Source organism: Narcine bancroftii, chromosome 6, assembly GCF_036971445.1.
Source record: "Narcine bancroftii isolate sNarBan1 chromosome 6, sNarBan1.hap1, whole genome shotgun sequence".
In the NCBI taxonomy this organism is placed as follows: domain Eukaryota; kingdom Metazoa; phylum Chordata; class Chondrichthyes; order Torpediniformes; family Narcinidae; genus Narcine; species Narcine bancroftii.
The window spans coordinates 167,491,631-167,513,091 of NC_091474.1; the positions used below are offsets into that span (position 1 = coordinate 167,491,631).

Below are 21,461 nucleotides of genomic sequence, written 5' to 3' on the forward strand. Positions count from 1 at the left end.
TCTATCCTGTTCTGAACTGGTTGTAAAAACTCTCTCCACCTCCTGGACCTCTCTGTCTCATGAATTTCTATTACAAACCCACTACTCCCACAGCAGTGTGGATCATACCTTTTCCCATTCTCTCCCTTGTAAGGATACTATTGCTTTCTTCCAATTTCTCCATTGCGTCTATCCCAGGATGAGGCCTTCCACTCCATGATATCTGAAGTGTCCTCTTTCTTCCATGCCCTGAGCCATTTCCCACTGCATTCACAGAAAGTGCAAAACTTGTCCCTATATGTGGTAAACCACTGTAATGTGTAATTATCTAGTCAAGCATGCCTATTGGTCGGTTGTACCTGTGGCCCCTCCCCACAAGCTCCTGTATAAAGGTGGCTGTTGAATAACCCCCTGCAACTCAGTGCAGGACAACTGAACAGTAAGGATATGCTATGTTCTCAAGTGAATTAAAGCCTATTGGTTTCTGCACACTAGTCTCCTGAGTGATTTAATTCACTTGAAGTTTTCTACAATGGAGCAGATCCTCAAACCAGAAAAACTGGAAATCAACCCTCAATCTCCTAAGGCTTCTACCAGTTTCAAACTCTGGCTGCACTGTTTTGAGACATTCCTGCCGGCCTCCTCATCTACCATTGTGTGAACAGAGACCGACAAACTGCAAGTACTGCACTCTTGGGTTGGCACCCTGGTGTACTCCATGATCAGGGATGCCACAATGTACCAGGAGACAGTGGACCCTAAGATCAATGTTGTCTATGTTGGACACCTTCTAGTAACCAGAAAACAACAACCCAGTGAGTCAAACACCGAATATCTCTGGGCCCTGCGAGCACTCGGCATGGCCTGTGAATGCAAAGCCATTTCCGCCACAGAGTATACAGAGGACCTGATCCGGGACACTTACGTTGTGGGGATCAGATTGAATTACATACGACAGGGACTTTTGGAGCAAGGGGAACTCAGCCTGTGGAAAGCAGTCTGGCTGACAGGTACGCTGGAGGTGGCTCTCCAGTACATGGAGGCCTACTTGACTGACAACCTGGCCATTTCATGGTCACCCTGGTTGCAGCCATCCTGGGATGCACCACCACCCCTCCAGTGCACTAATGACCAGACTACAACAGCAGTGCTCTGCGAAACCATCCTGACGCTCTCAACCAGCTCTGGTAACGACCCAACCACAGCTGTGGTCTCTGACAACCCCCAAAGTGCTACTTCTGCGGCTTGGGCAAGCATCAGAGGAAACGCTGCCCAGCGAAGGGTTTAATTTGATCCAGCTGCAGAAAGAAGGGCCTCTATGCCAAAGTGTTTAAATCCAAACCCATTCTTAGCAGCGCCATGTGTGGTTCATGGGGATTGTCTTCAGCAACTCCGCCATCACCCGGGGCCAGCAGGGCCATGTGAAATCTGTGGGGGCCACCATCTTGGATGCCACCTTCAGGACCCAGCTGCACCACATGTGGGCTGTGGAAGCCACCATATTCCAGATCTGGCAACACTGTGTGCGGGCACTGGGAGGCCACCATCTTGGATCCAGCCACCTCTACTGTGGTAATGTGCAGTGTCCCAACCCTAGCCTCCATCACCCTCAACCAGGACAGTCCGCACCAACTCACCAGGTTGATGATGGACATTGAGGTAAACAGCCACGTGACGAGTTGCTTATTTGATAATGGGAGCACGGAGAATTTTATACATCGGACGTGGTGCAGAGCCTCTCCCTCACAGTACTGTCGGTGAACCAGAAGGTCTCCCTGGTCATTTACAGCGGACTTTCAAAGTTTCTGTATTGTGACTTTAATGGTGCGGGGTTCTGTATATGACAACTTTAGACTGATGGTAATGTCGCAGCTCTATGCTGCTGTCCAGTTGGGGCTTGATTTTCAACGTCACCTTAGGGAGACGATGGCATTTAATGGGCTCCGTCCACTGTTCACCATTCCTAATCAGTAATTCAATAGCCAACCCCCGTTCACCAATCTAACCACTCACCATGCACGACTTGCAGACTTTCCATACTTAAAGTCCCCCCTCCATCACTATTCACCAACCTCACCACTGACTGTAAACCCATCACCACTAAAAGCAGATAGTACAGCACCACGGACAGGGCCTTCATCTGGGTGGAGGAACAGTGCTTACTTAAGGAAGGGGTTATTGAAGCCAGCAATAGGCCTTAGAGAGTGCAAGTAGTGGTAGTGCAGAATGGGGAAAACAATAGAATGGTCATCGACTACAGTCAGATCACCAGTAGATACACTCAATTAGACGTATACCCCCTTCTGCGAATCACCGACATGGTCGTCTCGATCATCAACCTAAAGGTGGCATATCACCAGCTACCCATCCGCCCAGAGGACTGCCAGTATACGGCATTCAAGGCAGATGACCACCTCTACCACTTCCTGAAGGATCCCTTTAACATCATGAACGACATCTCGGTCTTCCAGCGGGAGATGGACCGTAAGGTGGATCAGTATGAGTTGCAGGCCACTTACCCGTATCTTGACAACATCACCATCTGTGGCCACAACCAGCAGGACCATGATGCCAATCTCCAGAGATTTTTTGAGACAGTCAAGCTCCTTAATCTGATGTGCAAGGCCAAGTGTGTGTTCCGCACAACTCGCCTGGCCATCCTTGGCTGTGTCATGGAGAATGGCATCATTGACCAAGACCCAGACTGCTTGCGACCACTCCTGCAACTTCCCCTTCTACACAGCCTCAAGGCCCTGGAGAGGTGCCTTGGGTTTTTCTCCTATTATGCTACCTTATCAAAGCTACGTCCTTTCCCCAGCAGAGGAGGCTCGTGCAGCCTTTGACTGCATCAAGTCCGACATCGCCAAGGCCGTAATGAATGCTGGGGACAAATCCACCCCTTTTCAGATGGAAAGTGACATGTCAGACTTCATCCTGCAGGGCCTCAAGATTCAACATTCATCAGTCGAAAAAGAGACACTGGCGCCATTACCTGGCCAGTAAGAGATTCACCTTGCTGACTGATTAACGCGCTGTCGCGTGCATGTTCTACAATCAACAGTGAGGAAAAATTAAAAACGATAAAATAATGCGGTGGAGAATAGAATTATCCCCCTATAATTATGACATCCTGTACCAGCCGGGGAAACTTAATGAGCCACCAGATGCCCTGTCCTGTGGAACTTTTGCCAGCACTCAGATCAACTGACTGCAAAACCTCCATAATGATCTCTGTCAACCCGGAGTCACCAGGTTCTTTCACTGTCAAAGCACTCAACCTGCTGACTCCATTGGCAAGATCTGGACCATGACAAAGAATTGCCAGGTCTGTACTGACTGTAAGCTGCATTTCTATTGGCCATCAGGGCACAACTTATTAAAACTACTTGCCCCTTCGAGTGACTCAGTGTTGACTTTAAAGAACCCCTGCCCTCCACTGAATGTAACATCATCGAGGAATACTCCTGCTTTCCATTTTCCATCCCCTGCTCGGACATGACTGTTGCCACAGTCACTAAGGCCCTGTGCAGCCTCTTCACTTTATTTGACTTACCCAGTTATATCCATAGTGACCAGGGGCCTTCCTTTATGAGTGACGAGCTGTGCCAGTACCTGTTGGCCAGAGGCATTGGCATGTTCAGGATTACTAGTTACAACCCCCGAGATAACGGGGAAGTGAAAAGGGCGAATGCTTTGGTCTGGAAGACAGTCCTCCTGGCCTTGTGGTCAAAGGGCCTCTCAGCCTCCCGCTGGCAGGAGACCCCTCATTCTATCAGGTCCCTGCTGTGCACCGCCACTAATGCTACAGCACACGAACATATGTTTCTCTTCCCCAGGCACTACCAGTATGGCTGATTTCCCTGAGGCCCATCCTTCTCTGGAGGCATGTGAGGGATCATAAGTCTGACCCATTGGTCGAAAGGGTCCACCTCCTCCATGCCAACCCCCAATATGCCTTCATGGCATATCCGGATGGAAATGAGGACATTGTTTCCATCAGGGACTTGGCTCCCTCAGGAGCCCTGGAGACCGCTGCTAATCCCCCATACCCTCCTCATTGTTGAATGCACATGATGCATCCAACTTCTAGTATCCTGCCTCTGCTCCAAGGGAGAATATATCAGGCATGGTGCCTATCAATCAGCACAATACTGATGAATACAAACAGGTGCCTGAGACTGTCCAGAATTCCACTGCTGCACCACAGCCACAACCGGTTCTACGACAGTCCCAGCGAATGATCAGACCACCTGATAGGCTGAACTTATGGCTTTTAAACTGTAAATGTTCCACTTCACCTCATGGAACTCTTTAAAATCAAGGGGTGAATATGATAAACCACTGTGATGTATAATTGTCTGGTTGAGCATACCTATTGGCTAGTTGTACCTGTGGCCCTGCCCCACAAGCTCCTGTATAAAGGTGGCTGTTTCACAGCCCCCTGCAACTTAGTGCAGGACAAGCTATTTTCTCAAGTGAATTAAAGCCTACTGGGTTCTCCTCAATAGTCTCCTGAGTGATTGATGGTGCCTCACCTACATCTCAGGCCACAAACAGACCTTCCAGGTAAGACAGAGCTTTACCTGCACATCGTCCAACCTAATCTACTTCATCCAGTGCACCCTGTGTGGGCTCCTCTACATCAGTGACACCAAGCACAGATTAGGCGACTGCTTCACTGAGTATCAGACCTCTGTCTAAGCTTGAACTTCCTGTACACAACCATTTCAATTCCCTTTACCATTCCCACTCTGATGTGTTTGTCCTTGGGCTAATCTATTATTAGGGTGATACTAAAATGCAAACTTGAAGAATGACGCATCATATTCCTCCCGAACTGTCTTAAACCCAATGGTGTGAACACCATTTTTTCTAAATTTAGGTGTGCCCCACCTCTATCTCATTCCACTAGTTTGATCTCTTCTTTACTGACTTGTTAGTTTTCTCTCTAATTCTCCTTCCCTCACCATGATCTCTCCCCTTCTCCCACCATTTGTCCACTACCCCCATCACCTTGGCCCCTCTCAGCTTCTTTTTCCCTTCATATCCACATGAATGACTGCATGCTGTTGTACCCATGGTTAGTGATGCTGAAGTCAGGCAGCCTTGCAATGGGTGAACCCCCATGGATTCCATCAGCCTCTCGCTATACAGTAAAGGCAGCCAATACTCTAAAAAACTAATCACACCACAGACTTGCTCTCGTCTCCCCCTTCCCAATAGGACTTAAAGACAGCTTCTTCCCCCTAGCCATCCATCTTTTGAATGAACCCCATACAGTGCACTCCTGCTGCTCTTGATTGATCTTCCTTTTCATTGTAATCCTGTGTTTGGTAAATTGTGCTCTTAACTCGAGTGTATGAATGTTACAGATAACTGTTAGGCAGTTTGCAGAATAATCTTTCTCACTATACTAGTTATTTTATGACAATTAAATTTATTAATCCCATTTTAGATCCGATAATGTGTTCCAATCCGAAACATTCTACCCATGAATGTGGCCTAACTTGCTGAGTCTTTGCAGCAAATCATTGTTTGCCTCAGACTTCAGCATCAGGTGTTTCCCAGTTCTATGCACAAACATTACTTAATTCCCATCATTGGTTTTATCATTGTTGTTAATAGATCAGCTGGTAAATATATCTCCCCAAATTAGTAAAGAACCACTTCAGAGTTGGAAGGTGTCTGTCCTTCACTGTTCTATCAAAGATGTAAGAAATGAGGTACTCCCAAATAAACCTGACAGGTACCTGATCCTGAATATTCAGCTGATCCCTTTTGAAGTGGCTTGTCCTCTAATGTAAGTCTTTCATGCAAGACAAGTGTTTATAAAGTGCATCATGTGGGTGATGAGGGGTTATTAACAAATCTATTGCTGTCAACAGTTTGGAATTTTGCCAGTCTGATGTTGTCTCTTTCAGTCTTTCCTTCTCAACATCCCAGATTTAAATGAACTTCAATTGAGAATGTCTGTATTGCTGGGACTGTCTGCACCTGGACATTGTTTGCCAAGTCCAGATGCACATGGAGCACATATTTATTCCTTATTGATTATTATGGATTTTCCATGGGATGAGATTAATTTTATATCCGTCTTTATCTGCATTAGTTTAAAGGATTTCAAATTTATTTTGTGTAATATTGTTACATTTATCTGCTAATCGAACATTCAATGAATTGTGTGGTTAAAAGCATAACATTGAAAACTGATATCAGAACATTTCCCTTTTTATGCAGCCTTGACACCATCACTAAAGTATGGGGAAAATAAACAGAAAATACTATTTAAGGATTTTCCAATTTTATTCAAGTATATTTACTAAGCATCATGCATTCATTTTATTTTTGTTAATGTATGCTTTATGTGTGCACCCTTTTGCTGAAGTGTTGTGCTTCATCTTTGTGCTAAATTCTAAAGCAACTCATAAGCAAAACACCAGTAGTACCAGAAAAACCTGTGCCTGGAATTTCTGCATGGGTTCTCCAGTGGAAGATTGGTGAGTCCCCTGGAGGAAGAGTATAAATAGCTAAAAATGTTCACATTCAAATATTCCAATCTTCACAGAGAATACAGGTTACTCCTTTAATTGGAAGGGACGTACTCGTTCCTGGGTCTGTGGAAGCCTCCGGCTCTAAACTGCCAAATCAAATTGATCTCGTGTTGATCATTCAGCTCTAATGCTATTAAAAGGCCCTAATGTCTGGATCACAGATATTTTCTCAGTTGCTTGAGCTTCCTTTCGATTTCTTCTCAAAAATAAACAGCTATCAGGGTTGCATTAAAACCTGCTACATTTGTTTTCTTCAGCCAAGACCCAGTTACAGAGTGGAAGCAGCCAATCATTTAAAGGTAGAAATGTATTATAACAAAGTGTTCATTCTGAGAGCTATGTCTGTATTGGAACTGGGCGTGGTTATCGTCCATGAAGTTACTGAGGCCACATGTGTCCTTCTGACTGTGAGTCACTTTCTTGAGGCAAAACTTTTCACTGATGCCTTTTTGTAAGGATGGGGGTTTGTATATTTTTACAAGGGTAGCAAAGACAGGGAGGGTTTAAGCCACATTAAGAGCTCTAAGAGGTGTAGCTCCAAGGAAACTTCCATTAAAATTTTTTCTCTATTGTATGACTACTTGGATTGGGTGATTAAAATCACATTACCGAATGCTGATATTTGGTCAATCAGAACATTTCCTTTCCTATGTATGTCATGGTATTATCAAAAACATTACAAATATGAGAAAATAAACTCAAAATATCATTTAAGGATTTTCCAATTTTATTCGTATTTTTCCTCAATATCAAAATATCTTGGAGTTGAGTTATGCTCTCCAGAACTATCAAGGCTGGGAAAAAAAAGGAATCAAACGTTTGTCCACTCCAACAAAAATAACACTCCAATAGTTCCATTCAGAGTGAGGCGTCAGACAAATAAAACTCAGTAAATCTTGATTCTGCAGAATCCTGTCAATTGGTGCATTTTCTCTAGATCCTGTATTTTTTTTCCATGTGATTAGGTTACAAGGAGAAAACGTTGATATCCAATGTCTTTCAGTTTGTTCTTGGTCCAGATCCTCTTGGATCTTCTACTGCCCAAATCTGTTGCCTGCAATGCCCACCTGTCTTCAAAAGAGCCAGCTGAGGCAGCCCTTTGTATCTGAGAGGTTTTATACAAAAAGGGGTTGTCTCCATACTGTGAATAGAACTCAGTTGTTGGCTCTGAAGCCCAACCCTCAATACACCTTGTCACTTTTGGAACTGTTTCTGAATGTCTCAGAGTTCCATTAATAACAAGACTTGAATAACACTGGGCAATGAACATTTTTCTTCTTGAACACTTTTGGATGTATTTTGCAGATTTTGGGCTGCTGCTCGTGAAAATCTCCTGAAAATTTTCCTATCATGTACTGTTTTCTTAGCTATAACCTATTTTGTGATTTCCTGTCATACTTTAAATCTACTTCAAGTATATAAAGTCACCAAGTGCAGCGTGCCATTGAAAATTCATTTTCTGCATTTGCATTTGGGCTGCTTCCCTGCTGATCTTGGTGCAGTCAGTGATGAACAAGGTGAAAGGTTTCAACCAGGAAATTGTGACCATGGAAAAGCGGTATCAGGGCAACTGGAATCTGTCAATGCTGACAGACTATTGTTGGACACTGACTTGAGAGGCATCAGATGCTGAGTACAAACCAAAATCAGCAGCAAAACATTTTTAGGTCGTTAAACTAACACAATGTGTCAGCGACATTTATTGAATTTAGCCTGTTTAAATGCATAAAGTTAATGTAATGCTTCTCCAACTTCCTGTGTGATACAGCAAATCTGAAATTATCTTTGTGTTCAGTTTGAAGTCGTCTATCATAATCCCCAATATTTTTTTTCAGGAAGCAAAGCTTTTCTTTTAAAAAAATAATTATTGTCCAGAGTAAAATTTTTTAAAAACTAGACCAATTAGTAAAAGTATTATGAAATTAAGAATGTAAGAACATAAAAAGCAGGAGTAGCCTCATGGCCCTTTGGGTCTGCTCCGCCATTTATTAAGGTCTATTTTGGTGTCATTTTTCTGAACTATTCCCATATCTTTTTATTCCCTGATGTCTACATCTATTTATTTTTCTTTTGAAAGAACACAATGACTGAGCTTCCACTGCTGTCTGAAATAGAGAATTCCATGGCTCACCACCTGTATGTGAAGAATAGTTCAAAATGAACTCTACCAATAATCAAACTGTACCCCAGTGGTTGTAGACTCTTTAGTCAGAGGAGACATTCTCCTTGTATCAACTCGAGTCTTTTAGGAATTGTGTAAGTTTTGATCTTTTTTAAAATTAACTCTAAAGAATAAAACCCTACTGTACTTGGTCGCTTCTCACACAGCAGACCTGATTCTCCCCTCACACCCACTCATTCATCTTGACACCATATTTCTTTAAATCCTTAAGGCACAGAAAGAGGCCATTTTGGCCAATTAAATATTTTCTGGCTCACTGATCAGACCAAGCCCACCATTTTCATAACTTCTTTTCTCCACATTCCCATTAATGCATCCCACTAATCTATACCAGAGCCAATTTTATAGTGTCCAATTAACCTCCTTATCTTTAAGATATAGGAGGAAACCAAAGCATCCAAAGGAAATCCATGTTATAGGGAGAACATCCAAATTGGACATAGACAGCACCGAAGTCAGGATTGAACCTATTAGCTGAACAACTGGGCCACTTACATCTGCATTTTCCTGTGTATTGGCAATTTCATGCAGTTTGGTATCATCAGTAAGTTAAGAAATGTCATCTAAATGGAGCCAAGCACCAGTGTGATTTCCCCATTTGTCACAGCCTGCCAAATGAGAATCTGTGTTGTCCAACTCTTTGCTTTTTGCTTTCTGTTGATAACCTGTTCTCAATTCATGTTAGGACATTACCCAAAATGCTGTGTTCCAACCTTGTTGATCAATTTCCTAAACAGGACCTTTTTGAAAGCCTTCCATATATTTAAATACACCATGTCCGCTCATTCTCCTTCATTTTTATACTAGTTTGATCCTCCATCACTCCAACAAGTTAGTCAATCACAAATAGATTATATTATCTTGACAAAAACTTGATATTCTCATTTTCTTTGACCCCCCCCCCCCCCCCCATGGAACACTGACTAATAGGTCTGGTGTAAAAAGTCACTACATGGTCTGAAAAATAATTTTGATTGGACATTTGTTGTAGTCAAAATAAAAATAGAGAATGAACATGGAGAATAAATCATGACATATTTAAAGCAGAAGTTGATAGGTTCCAAGGGGTCGATGGTTATGAGGGGAAGGTGGAAAATGGGTTTGAGAAGAAAATTACATCGGCCATGATTTGAATGCCAGAGTGGACCTGATGGGCCAAATGGCTTAATTTCCTCCTACATCTTATGGTTTTATGGTAAAATATAGGCAACTAAAGGCCCTGTGAATGATAATCACTATCCTCGTGCACAATTCTTGATTTTTGTTTAAATAAAAATGTATTTATGCCGCCAAAGGTAAACTGTTGGGAAGAACTCTGTGGATCGACCAGCATCTGTGGAGGCAAAGGGATGGCCAATGTTTTGAGTCAAGGTCCTGCATCAGGAATGAGAGGGCAGAGGGAAGGAAGGGTGAGAGGGAGGGGTGAGACAGAGGCTGGGCGATGATATTTGGAGCTTGGTGAAGGTAGTGAGTAGATGGAGCTCAATTCTTTTTCGTTCTTGTCAGTATCCACCTACTGCCCACCTGCCACCATCTGAAATTCCCTTCCCCCTTTCCCTGTCTGGCTCCATTCATCCAACATCCCTACTTCACCCGCTTCCATCTATTGCTGAGTACTCTGACCCTCACCCATATGTCTCTCTTGCTTTCCTAGCTGAAATTGCAAATTGGTCCCTGCTGTCATCATTTGATTCAATTCACAATTTAAATCGGGGCCTTTTCACTTTCTGTGGGTGTTGTGCTTAAAAGAAACAGATTAATATTGGGGAAAGAAAGGAGTGCTAGTGAGGACAATCTCCACCATTTTGCTCATAATTGAATAATTTACAAGGTGGAGATTTCTTATTGATGGACAGATCTCTCCCCAGTCTCAGTTTAGCATCCACAAGTGAGCTGGAGGAATATAGTAGGTCACGCAGTATCCATGGGAAGTAAAAGGTAACCAACATTTCAGGTCTGAGCCCTTGTTATAAATAACGATGGGGCCAAGCCCAAAATGTTGGTTACCTTTTGCTTCCTAGGGATGCTGTGTAATCTGCTGAGTTTTTCCAGTACGTTTGTGTTTTACACCTGACCCCAACATCTGCAGATTTTCTTCTTTAACTAGGTTTGACATCCTCTCCTTTACTGCTTAACATCTCCCTTTCTCACATATCAATATTAATACTGTCAGAGAGCTCACCATACATTCATTTCAGGTTATTGCTAACATTAGTCATCGGTTTGATTAGGTTTGCCCCATTAACTTGACCTTGCTGAACTCTCTATAACATATTTTTTTTAAATATCTTATTCATAGATTTTCAAATTCAATTTCCAGTAATCAGTCACAAGTAATGTTCAAGATTTGCTGTTGAGTCCATGACAAACCACAATTACATACAACATTCAAGACACCTACAACAAAGGTTTGAAACATATCAGGGGTTTGTCATGCGTGGACAACTGGCACCCAGGCTGTTACAGTTTTCTTGGCAACTTTATTGGGCTGAAATGGACTCCCTGCCCCTCCCTAAGTAAAAGGATAGATGGGGAAAGCAGGTCAGTGAGGCACACAGATCCATACTATAACTGTGGTCCTATAAAATTTAAATGTGGTTACCAAATTTTTAGTAAAAAGTTGTATTTTTTCCTTGAATTATAGATAATTTTCCCTAGGGGAACACGGCTTTGTATTTCCGCAGCACATTCCGCACAATGGCCAAGTGAGAGTCAGATTTCCAGGTAACCGCTATGCACTTCCTGATCACTGCCAAGGCGATCATTACAAATTTGATTTGAAATTTGGACAGCTTCATCTTAAGCCATGTCCATCATATTTCCCAATAAGAACAGCTCTGGGGCCTGTGGGAATTCTTTACCTATGACTTTTTTTCTAGAACTTGGCCTAGTTCCACCCAGAAGAGTCTCACCTTGGTACATATTCAGGTTGTGAACACAAAGGTTCCTGTCTCAACACTGCATCTAAAGCATTGGTCTTAAATTTATGGTTTAGCCTTATTCAATTTTTGTGGTGTCAAATATAGCTGGTGGAGAAAGTTATACTGTGCCAGCCTATACCATGCATTAATAATCGTGGTCATGCTGTTCTGACACAGATCTGACCAGCATCACTCATCAATGGTTGTTCCCAAGTCTGACTCCCACCTTTGCCTTGATTTGTGAAGGCTGGGTTTAGGGCTTGGAGTAAGAAATACATCACTGAGATGACCTTCCCTTTGTTTCACTTTCAAATTAGGGTCTCTATGTCACTGCATGTCAGAAAGATCATGGATGGACCTAATTTCCCCCTCAAAAAAGATCTTATCTGAAGTTAGCAGAGGAACGTCTTATTTGACAAGTCATATTTATTTCTGAGTTGCTCAAATGACATTAATTGTCTCTGCTCATAACAGTCCTCGACACACCTGACCCCCCGTTTTGGCACCAGGTGTCCAGGATCTTGTTGTCTATCAATGTGACTAATTTATTTGGAGTCAGGGGTATTTTGGGGGACAACCCCACTTTAGACCCTATGTATTGATTAATTTTGTTCCATGTAGAAATTTTGTGTTTTAACATGGGGGTTTTTTTTTTAAAAACCAGATAATAATTTGGTGTCCCATTTGTAAATAAAGTCATCGAGGGATTTAAGGTAGGCCAGGAGGAACACAAAAGCAATCTATTTGCAGATGATGGATGTGTTAGTATATCTGACAGACTAAGTAAACACTGGCAGTCTGCACTCAACTTTGGAAGACTATGGATATAAAGACTCTGGGTATAAAATCAATTGGGATAAGAGCAAAATTATTGCCACTTAATAAGGGGGATAATAGTCAATATCAAGAGAATAGTAATTTGAAGTGACCGCAAAATGGGATATATCTAGGTGTTAGGGTGGACAATAACCTAAATAATTTGTATAAGCTAAACTACACTCCCTTGCTTGGGACAATTGAAGAGGACTTAAATAGGTGGATGACCCTGCCTATCACGCTAGTGGGCAGGGTCAACTGTATAAAAATGAATGTACTGCTGAGGCTTCAATACCTCTTCCAAACTTTGCCTGTGGTGCTGCTCTGGGGATTCTTTCAGAACTTTCAATCACATGTTAGAAGGTTTTTGTGGAATGGCAAGGTAGTCAGGGTCTCTATGAGAAAAACTAACCTGGGACTCCAATCTGGGCATCTTAAGGTTACCAGACTTTAAGAAATATTATTGGGCAGCCCAGTTGCGGTACATCACCTCACTATTTTAGGGGGAAGCTGTTCCATCCTGGGCACAAATTGGTCTGCACACAGTGGGTGAAAAGATTGCTACAACATATGCACCCTAACTCACTCTTTAGTGGATCCTCCAACCTATAGAATTCCTCAGCATCCTGAAGGTTTCCTACTTCATATTCTGTTAAAGGTTTTAAAAACTTATTGTCACTCCACTATTTACTGATCTCTGGATATCTGTTATTCCATATGATGTGCTGTGTTTAAGCAAAAGTATTACAAAGCGGATTGCTATGATAAGGAAATTCAATTTAATTTTCAGAGCATGACTCCTGGGTATAACATGTATAGCAGAAAGGAGACATTCCTCTGGCATCCAACTCAGCAAAGTGATGGTCATGGTCTGGATTTGCAATCAGATAAGTCTGTGTTTCAGTCTCAAATCATCACTGAACTGTTAAGACTTAGCATTGTGGTGACTTATGAGATCTTGGGTTGAACTTTTGTGAGTAAGTGGGTTTGAGGTACATCGAAGATTAAATATGCTGAGAGCAAAAGGGCTTCAGGAAGCTGTCTCCAACCTGACAGTTATGCAATTAACCCGAGCACGTCCATCTGAGCAAACCCCTTGGGAGAGGCAGGTTGTCACTTTCGATATGTTAATCATACAATTCGAGTGATATCAGCATGGGTTTGTAAGGCTGGATACTCGCTACAGAAAGCAAGATGAGAACACAAGCAAGTCACTCAACAGCAATGTTCAAAGTTTACATTTATTGTCAGAGTTGCATGCAACCCTGAGATTCTTTTTCTGCAGACCATGCAGAGTTTCTAATTATTGGTAATTATAAATTATACTCAAAGAAATAGCTGTAAACAAACTGTGCAGATGTTTAATGCAGTACAAATAATTAGCAAATTACGAGTCCTTGAACACAGCTCTGTAAGTGTCTATTGTTCAGGAATCTGATCCTTGAGAGGTAGCAACTATTCTTGAACCTGGTGGGTACGAGTCCTGTGGCACCTGTACCTCCTCCCTGATGTCAGCGATGAGAACAAAGCATTATCCTGGGTGGTGTAGGTCCTTGATAATTGCTGCTGCTCTCTGATGGTAATGTTCAATGTAGATGTTCTCGATCGAGGATGATATCACAGCTGCTTCCTTGAATGAATTTGTTAAAGGCTGTTCAGAGAATTTAGCTCATGCTCAACTGGAGTTTAGTTTTTAAAGTTTGCAGTTTACTTTGGAGGCTAATCTGTGTGATCGTGTATTGGAACTCTAGTAGGAGAGTTACTGGTTTGGTCTTTAGATTAGAGAAAGATTACATTTATTTTGCATTTTAAAAACAATTTAGTCATACAGGATGGTAACAGGTCCTTCCAGCCTGTGAGCTTCTGTCACCCAAATACCCCAATTAATCTACAATGTTTTTGAAGGAGCAAGTAATAGAAGCAGGACCTGGAACTCCATAAAAAAATAGCAGTGTAGCTCACAAGAAGACAATGCTGCCACCTGGGGTGCTCAGGCAGAGGATAACCTTCCTGGACAAGTTAGAACACCAGAACCACAATTGTCAACAACCTCCTGTCAGTCAGAGGCAAATATCGGCAGCTAGGTGGGTAGGACCTCTTGTTTAATTGTCTGATGGCCACACAATACCAGTGGCACTGCTGCTTTGTTTTGGTGTTCTGCTGAGGGACTTCCAGAGACTTATGAACTGAACTTGTGTTCAGCTGTCTGAACACAAATAAATAAGGTGTGGTTAAAGAGTCATAGATTTGTACAGTGCAGAAACAGACCTGCAGCCCACATCTGTGACAATCTTTTTGTCCATCTACAGTAATCCCATTTACCTACATTAAGACCATAATCCTTCTATAGGGTGGATTATCTGGTGAAGCCATCAGTTTTACAAACCTTGATAAAACTGAGGTCACTTGGAATGGGTGGGTGTTCAGATTAATGTGGCTGGCTGGCTTCCTGTGGGTAATGACGGCTGAGGCATCCTCATTAATGTGATGTTCAATTAGGCTCCATAACTCATCCTGCTGACGTCCCGTTCCCAAATTCACTCTCCTCAGTTCTTCCCTCAGTACACAGTGGTCATAATAATCACAGTGCTTGCCTTTCACATTTCAAGGTCAATTGGCAGGAACTAACCAAGATGTGAAAGACTTGAATGTGGTGGAAGCAAATACTATCAACAAGTATAACAGAACAATCATACTCGAAGTTTGTTGCAACATAATTTTGCTTCTACAGATCTTTACCTTTTTAATTCTTCTTCCTCCCACTTTTGCATAACACAACCCTTGTGGCTTCAGCAGAGATAGAGACAAGGTGTTCAGATCCCTACTCTGAGTGCTGAGATGCTATAGGCCAGCTTCATCTTGTACCTTGAGTACTTTGCCTGAAAATGCCTCACCTGTGCATGACAGAGCTGACACTTGGAACACAAGGCCACTTTGTGGGATCTGTTGTGTTACAGGTAAAGGTGAGTGGCAGGAATGCAAGGTGACTGGTGGGGAAAAAAAACCAGTGCTTTGATTAGCTCCCTCACTTCTTTCCATCCTCCTTCTCTGGACTGGCACACTTTCCTGCAAACAATAACCTAGTGAACACTTTGGCTTATTGATGATGATTAACAGCCAATGTTATCCATCCCATCCTGATGCTGAATTCACAGTGAGTAAACTCCTGACTATACCTTTATTCACTCACTGGGCTTTTGATATTCCATGCAGACGGCCCCCTTTCCATGGTAAAAACCTTCAATAATATGCCAGCCATGCTTGAGAGATTCCTCTAATCTGTGCATGAATGCAGAGTGGGATTGGGAAGCTTTCCAGCCTCTCATACATTTTATCTTGTCGCTCAGGTATTCTCTTCATTGACCAATCCCTGGAGTGTATGTGGAACAGTTGGGGAGCGTTTGAACAGTTTCACACCCATTAACGTGTTTTCTGTTACTGCCCTGTTTTTGCAATCTGCTTTAACTTGCTTCTGATGTATGGGTTGCCTGATTTTAAAAAAAATCTGTATTATCAGTTTGCAGGACCCACCAACATGTAAGTACCTTAGCTTGTGCGTCTCTGCATGAATCAGTTAGTTATTCCTTCTCAGAATGTCTGACTCCATTTGAGGTATTAACATCATGGTTTCCTGCAGCACCATTGAACTAGTCTGAATGTAGGAAACAAAGTGCAATGCATTGCAGCTCCTACGTTACATATTGTGGACATGTAATTTTTACTATTGAGCTGGTGCATCCATACATTGTACTTGTGTAGCGTGCCCTCCATAATGTTTGAGACAAAGACACTTTTTCCTTTTTTTGCTCCACTGCTCTACAATTTTAAATTTGTAATCAAACAATGGACAAGAAGGGCCAAACTGGCCTGTTTCTGTGCTGTAATTATTATATGGTTATATGGTTATGGTTAATTCAAGGTTATTTGTATACATTTTGGTTTAACCATGTAGAAATTAAAGCACTTTTTATACATTCCTCATTTCAGAGCACCATAATATTTGGGTCATTGCAATGGTATGTACATTAAAGTTGACCTGTTTTATACTTTGCTGAATATCCCTTGCATGCAATGGGCTGTTTGAAGTCTGTGCTTTATTAGTATGTTTAGGATCATTGTCTTGCTGTAGCATATTGAATGTGTTACATAGCACGCTGTCCATTGTATTTGGAAGCATTTGCTCGAACTTGAGCAGATATTTCTTTACACCTCAGAATTCACTTTGTTACTGCCATCAACTGTTACACCATGAATAAAGATAAGTGTGCCAGTATCTGTGGCAGCCAAACATGCCCAGGCCATAACACTCCCACACCATGTTTCACAGATGAGGTGGTATGCTTTGGATCTTGGCAGTTCTTTTATGCCTCCACACTTTGCTCTTGCCATCACTCTGATACAGGTTTTTTTTCCTGAATGCTGCAGGCTCTTTTAAATACTTCTTGGCAAACTGTAACCTGGCCATCCGGTTTCTGTGGCTAACTAATGGTTTGCATCTTGCAGTGTAGCCTCTGTATTTCTGTTCATAAAGTCTCCTGCAGACAGTGGTCTTTGACACACCTGCACTTGCCTCCTGAAGAGCATTTCTGATCTGTTGAACAGGCATTTGGGGGATTTTTCTTCATCATGATGAGAATTCATCTGTCATCGGCAGTGGAGGTCTTCCTTGGAATACCAGTCCTTTTGTGATTACTGAGCTCACCAGTGTGCTCTTTCTTCTTAATTATGTCACAAATAGTTGATTTTGGGTGGTCTCTTACTGTTTTATTCTTGTTTTTCAGCCTCATATTGGCTTCTTTGACTTTCATGGCACAAATCTGGCTCTCATTTTGAAAAATGGCAACTACAAAAGTGATCAAGCAAGCCAAGCACTCTTATATCTGTACCAATGAAGCAATTAAACATACCTGAGTACTCACAAACACCTGTGAAGCCAAATGTCCCAAACATTATGGTGCCCAGGAATGGGGGAACTGTATATAAAAAGTGCTGTAATCTCTACACTGTCAAACCAAAATATTTACAAATAACCTTGAATAAAATCTGGAAAATGTGCACTTTAATCGTATCCAAAATATTTGATTACAAATTTAAAACTGTGGAACACAGGGGAAAATAAAGGGAAAAAGTGTCATCCCAAATATTATGGAGGACACTGTATATGATAATAAATTGACATTGATCTTGCCATTTAGCCCTGGCATCTAAGGATAAATTTCTAAAATATAAACAAAATGTTTGAAACATTCTAGAGGCCAGCCAGTAGCAGTGAAAAGAGAGGCAGAGGGCTAACAATTGGTGGAGAATTCCTAACCTTCCATGCTGGATTGCCAGCATTCACCCTATAGTTGTCCTCCAGTTCAGGATTCCTTGAAAATGTGAGAGTTCTGGACTGCTCATCAAGTTCCACTGGTGATTTCTCAACTTATTCCATAGGATGTGCAATGATTGAGTATGAACTGCTTTGGTCCCCGGGACTTAGTGCTCCAAAGCAGTGAAAATTCTCTCGCAGTCGGAAAAGCGGGAAGCGGGAATTTGCTGGCTGCCAGTGCTTTGGGTTGCTTGTGAGTAAGGCTCGTTGACCTCTGTATTACATTGGACAAGATGCTGCCACTGCTCAGGACCTCAGCATTTTGGATCTAGATTTCCCATTCTCCAATCTCAGTCACCTGCTGGTAACATCTCATTCTCCATGGATGCTGTGCAAACTGTTTACAGTATTTTAGAGATCCAGGTTTACAATATTTTGCTTTCTTTTGGGAGTTTGTTTTCCATTGAAAGGTATTACTCATAACAACTGACAATTGCAGATCAATGTTAATGACCATTGTACAAATTTATTATTTAGCTATGCTATAGGCATTTATGACCTCTTGCCTGTTAGTCTGTATTCCTCCCCCTGCTCCTTCCTTCCTCTTCTCCTCCCCCAACCTTTTTATTCAGGTGCCTGCCTCCTTTTTGCTCATACCTTGACAAAGGGCTCAGGCCCAAAATATTGCTTACCTTTTACTTGCTATGGATACTGCATGACCTACTGAGTTCCTCCAGAACTTTTGTGCATTGCTAAAAGGACCTTTGTTTTGAAGATCTTAAGTGCAAATTTCATCCTACATGCTGGGGAATGCAATGGAAATTGATTATTTTGCTCAAATGTCAAAATATATTTGAAGTTGGCTGTGAAAGGAACTGCTGAAACCAAAATGATACACCGTTTGAACTTTAAACCATAATACTTGAATTCGGTGTTCAGCTGAGATGTGTTAGCATTAATTAGGATGGGTTTTTTTTTAAAAAGAGTGGCTTGCAAGGCCTCGTGTGCGGAGATGAACTTTTTGCCCATGCATGCAATTCTACTGGCAGCAAAACATTCTCAAATGATAAGTTTCAAATTCCTTACTGAGGAAAAGAGGATGAGAACAGGTTATTTAGTTTCTGCAAACTTTTGTAATTTAACCATTTATACTAGACATCTATAGTAGAAAGAAGAACTGCCACAATCTATTAGAAAGGAGAATGGTCACAAATAGCAGCGTTAACCATTGGTTGAAAAAATTGATGTGTAAATGTGTAGATTCTGCTTTTGCTGAAATATTGGTTTTCTATGTTGAGGGCTTGTTTCTCATTTGCTGTTAAAGTGTTAATAATAATATATGATTATCAATCAAAAAATTCTAAACATACATTTTCTATGGCAACTTTATGAAAAATCATACAATTTAACTCTTTTCTATTGCTTCAAGTAATTAAATTGCCTCCTCACCACTGTAATAGAAGAAAGGTCTTTAAGCTGTGAAGTGAATGGGTAATATGTGGTTACCACTGAATGTCTGATTTTCCCTAATAGTCGCTAGGCTCTCTTTTCCAGATTTCCATTTGTGACTGCCTTTTCAATGGTTGCAGATATGCACATATTATCTGAGCACTCCATAACAACTGAATACTCAATGCCTGCAAATCCCAATATAACCAGACTTGTTCTTTTCCCATCATTACACCAGATCTCATAGCTACCATCCCCCAATATTTATGAAGCAACATCGATTAAATCCATAATGCACACTGAGCAAGACAGTTGATTGAGGATTCATAATCAGGATCTGATGTATACCATTAGAATGTTGTAATGAAGTGGAAGTTGTAAATAAAAATAATATATCTTTATTGATTTTACAAAATGAATGAACACATTATGTACTGAAACCAGAGAATATCGTAGCACACAGCAGGCCAGGCAGCATCTGTGGAGAGAAACTGAGTTTATATTTAAGGTCTCCAGTCAGTCAAAGGATCTACAATCTGAAATATGAATTTTGTTTCTCTTACTGCAGATGCTGATTGATCAGCTGAGTGTTTCCCACATTTTCTGTTTTTATTTTTGATGTCCAACTTTTGGAATGTTTTTAATACTCTACACTTTATCAATCTCTGCATTACAAATTGTAATCCAACTGAGTGGCAATAGATGATGTAAATATGTATAAAACAAATATATTGATCAATATAAAATATTAATTAAACAGTAAGAATTGCATCGACATGTCACTGCATACTTGGGATAACTTAAGTTGTGAAAATGGTCTTGTGAATGATGAAATCAAAAGATCTTTACAGTACACTTTTGATTGTTTTTATTTCAAGCCTGCTGCCAGTGTTCTGCAACCCCTTTCACATTTTAAAAGGGTCAGTTCCAACAGCAGATCTGAGAATCAAACTGGAACCAAGTGCAGCCAGAACACTGCAGATGGTGTAATTTACATTTCGGATGCCATTTTTATTGTGTGGCAGTTAAATGCTTGGCGTCTCTTTTAAAGTCTCTTTCAGAAAAGGCAGAGCTGCAGTCATTACCATATTTTATTTATAATATAGCCAACCTTTTGAGTATGTGAAGTCCAGGTTTTTGGGAAAATTCTTAAATTATTATTTTGAATTCATCCTTTCTTTGAGGGATTTTAATATGGAAATCACATACAACTTCTTTATTGCAATGGGTATCTTCACATTGTTTAAGAAATTATGATTGCAATTCCTCAAAATCATGCCCCATGCCTACATAAATTATTTAAACCAGTAATATAACACAAGAGGAGACATTAATTTTCTGTCTGATTCACAATTCTATTATATTTTACATTGTTTTTAAATGGTTATTATAACCTTTAGGATCCTTTCAGGTTTAGTGCCACGGATACCTCTCAGCTGCATCCTTTGTGATCTGGAGTTTATTTTAACTTGTCGTTTAACTCTGGATTGCACTGTTTCATAAATTATCTTATTTTGAGAATCTGGGGGCGGGGGGTGGGGGGAAGAGAGGCACCAATGTTAAGGACCATAGACTTAATATATAAGCTGGAGATTGCACAAGTCAGGAAATGACTTGGAGTCTTTTGAGCTGAAATTTATGTAAACCAGCTATGAGAGCCTACAATTATAATATCAGGCAAAACATATTTGCATGAAGATTTCAGGACTGAAAATCTTGATGTTTTACAGATGAAACAGTTACTCTTTGAGCTGAAGTGACAGCCAGCAGTTGGCTTTAGTTTGAGACAGGCTGGAAAGGGTGGAGAAGGGACCATACACAATGGTGTCCAAAAATAGTCATCCCTCCTTCTGACATGCCATAGATGTGAGACATTGTGATCCCTTGCCTTGTGTTTTTTTTTAGGAGTAGTATTTAGGCTGGACATTTCATTCCTGATATTAAATTCTGGCATTTATTTTTGGCTGAAGGGTGAATGAAATGAGAATAGAGTCAGGGACTATCCAAGTGTCCATAGTTGTAGGGGAAGCTGAAATCATTTCGATACTTGGATATCGATGCTTTAGATCCTGTGGTTTTCACTTGCCTTTCAATGTGAGAAAGGCAAAACTTTAGAAATTCTGCAGCTTGAAGATCTGTAAAGAAAACAAGGAAAGCAAATAGAAACAGAGCAGTAATAGGTTAGTGGTCGGAACAAAAATAATGTAAACTATTCAGCCATTGCTTGCATTCCTTGTCACAAATGGCACTCA

At 41.2% G+C, this 21,461-nt stretch overlaps 1 protein-coding gene across 24 annotated transcripts in view; it reads left to right on the plus strand.

Moving 5' to 3' along the window:
• LOC138736714 (XK-related protein 6-like) overlaps window positions 1-21,461 on the plus strand; it is a 243,587-nt gene that overhangs the window by 129,406 nt on the left and 92,720 nt on the right. For 4 of the 24 annotated variants that reach the window (XM_069886663.1, XM_069886666.1, XM_069886668.1 and 1 more), the window contains one exon: window positions 13,240-13,340. The exons of 19 other annotated variants lie outside the window; for them this stretch is intronic. The gene's annotated coding sequence lies outside the window, so the exon portion shown is untranslated. Of the gene's footprint in view, window positions 1-11,366; window positions 11,437-13,239; window positions 13,341-21,461 lie in introns of those variants that run through there. One more of the 24 variants, XM_069886673.1, reaches the window with a different exon arrangement.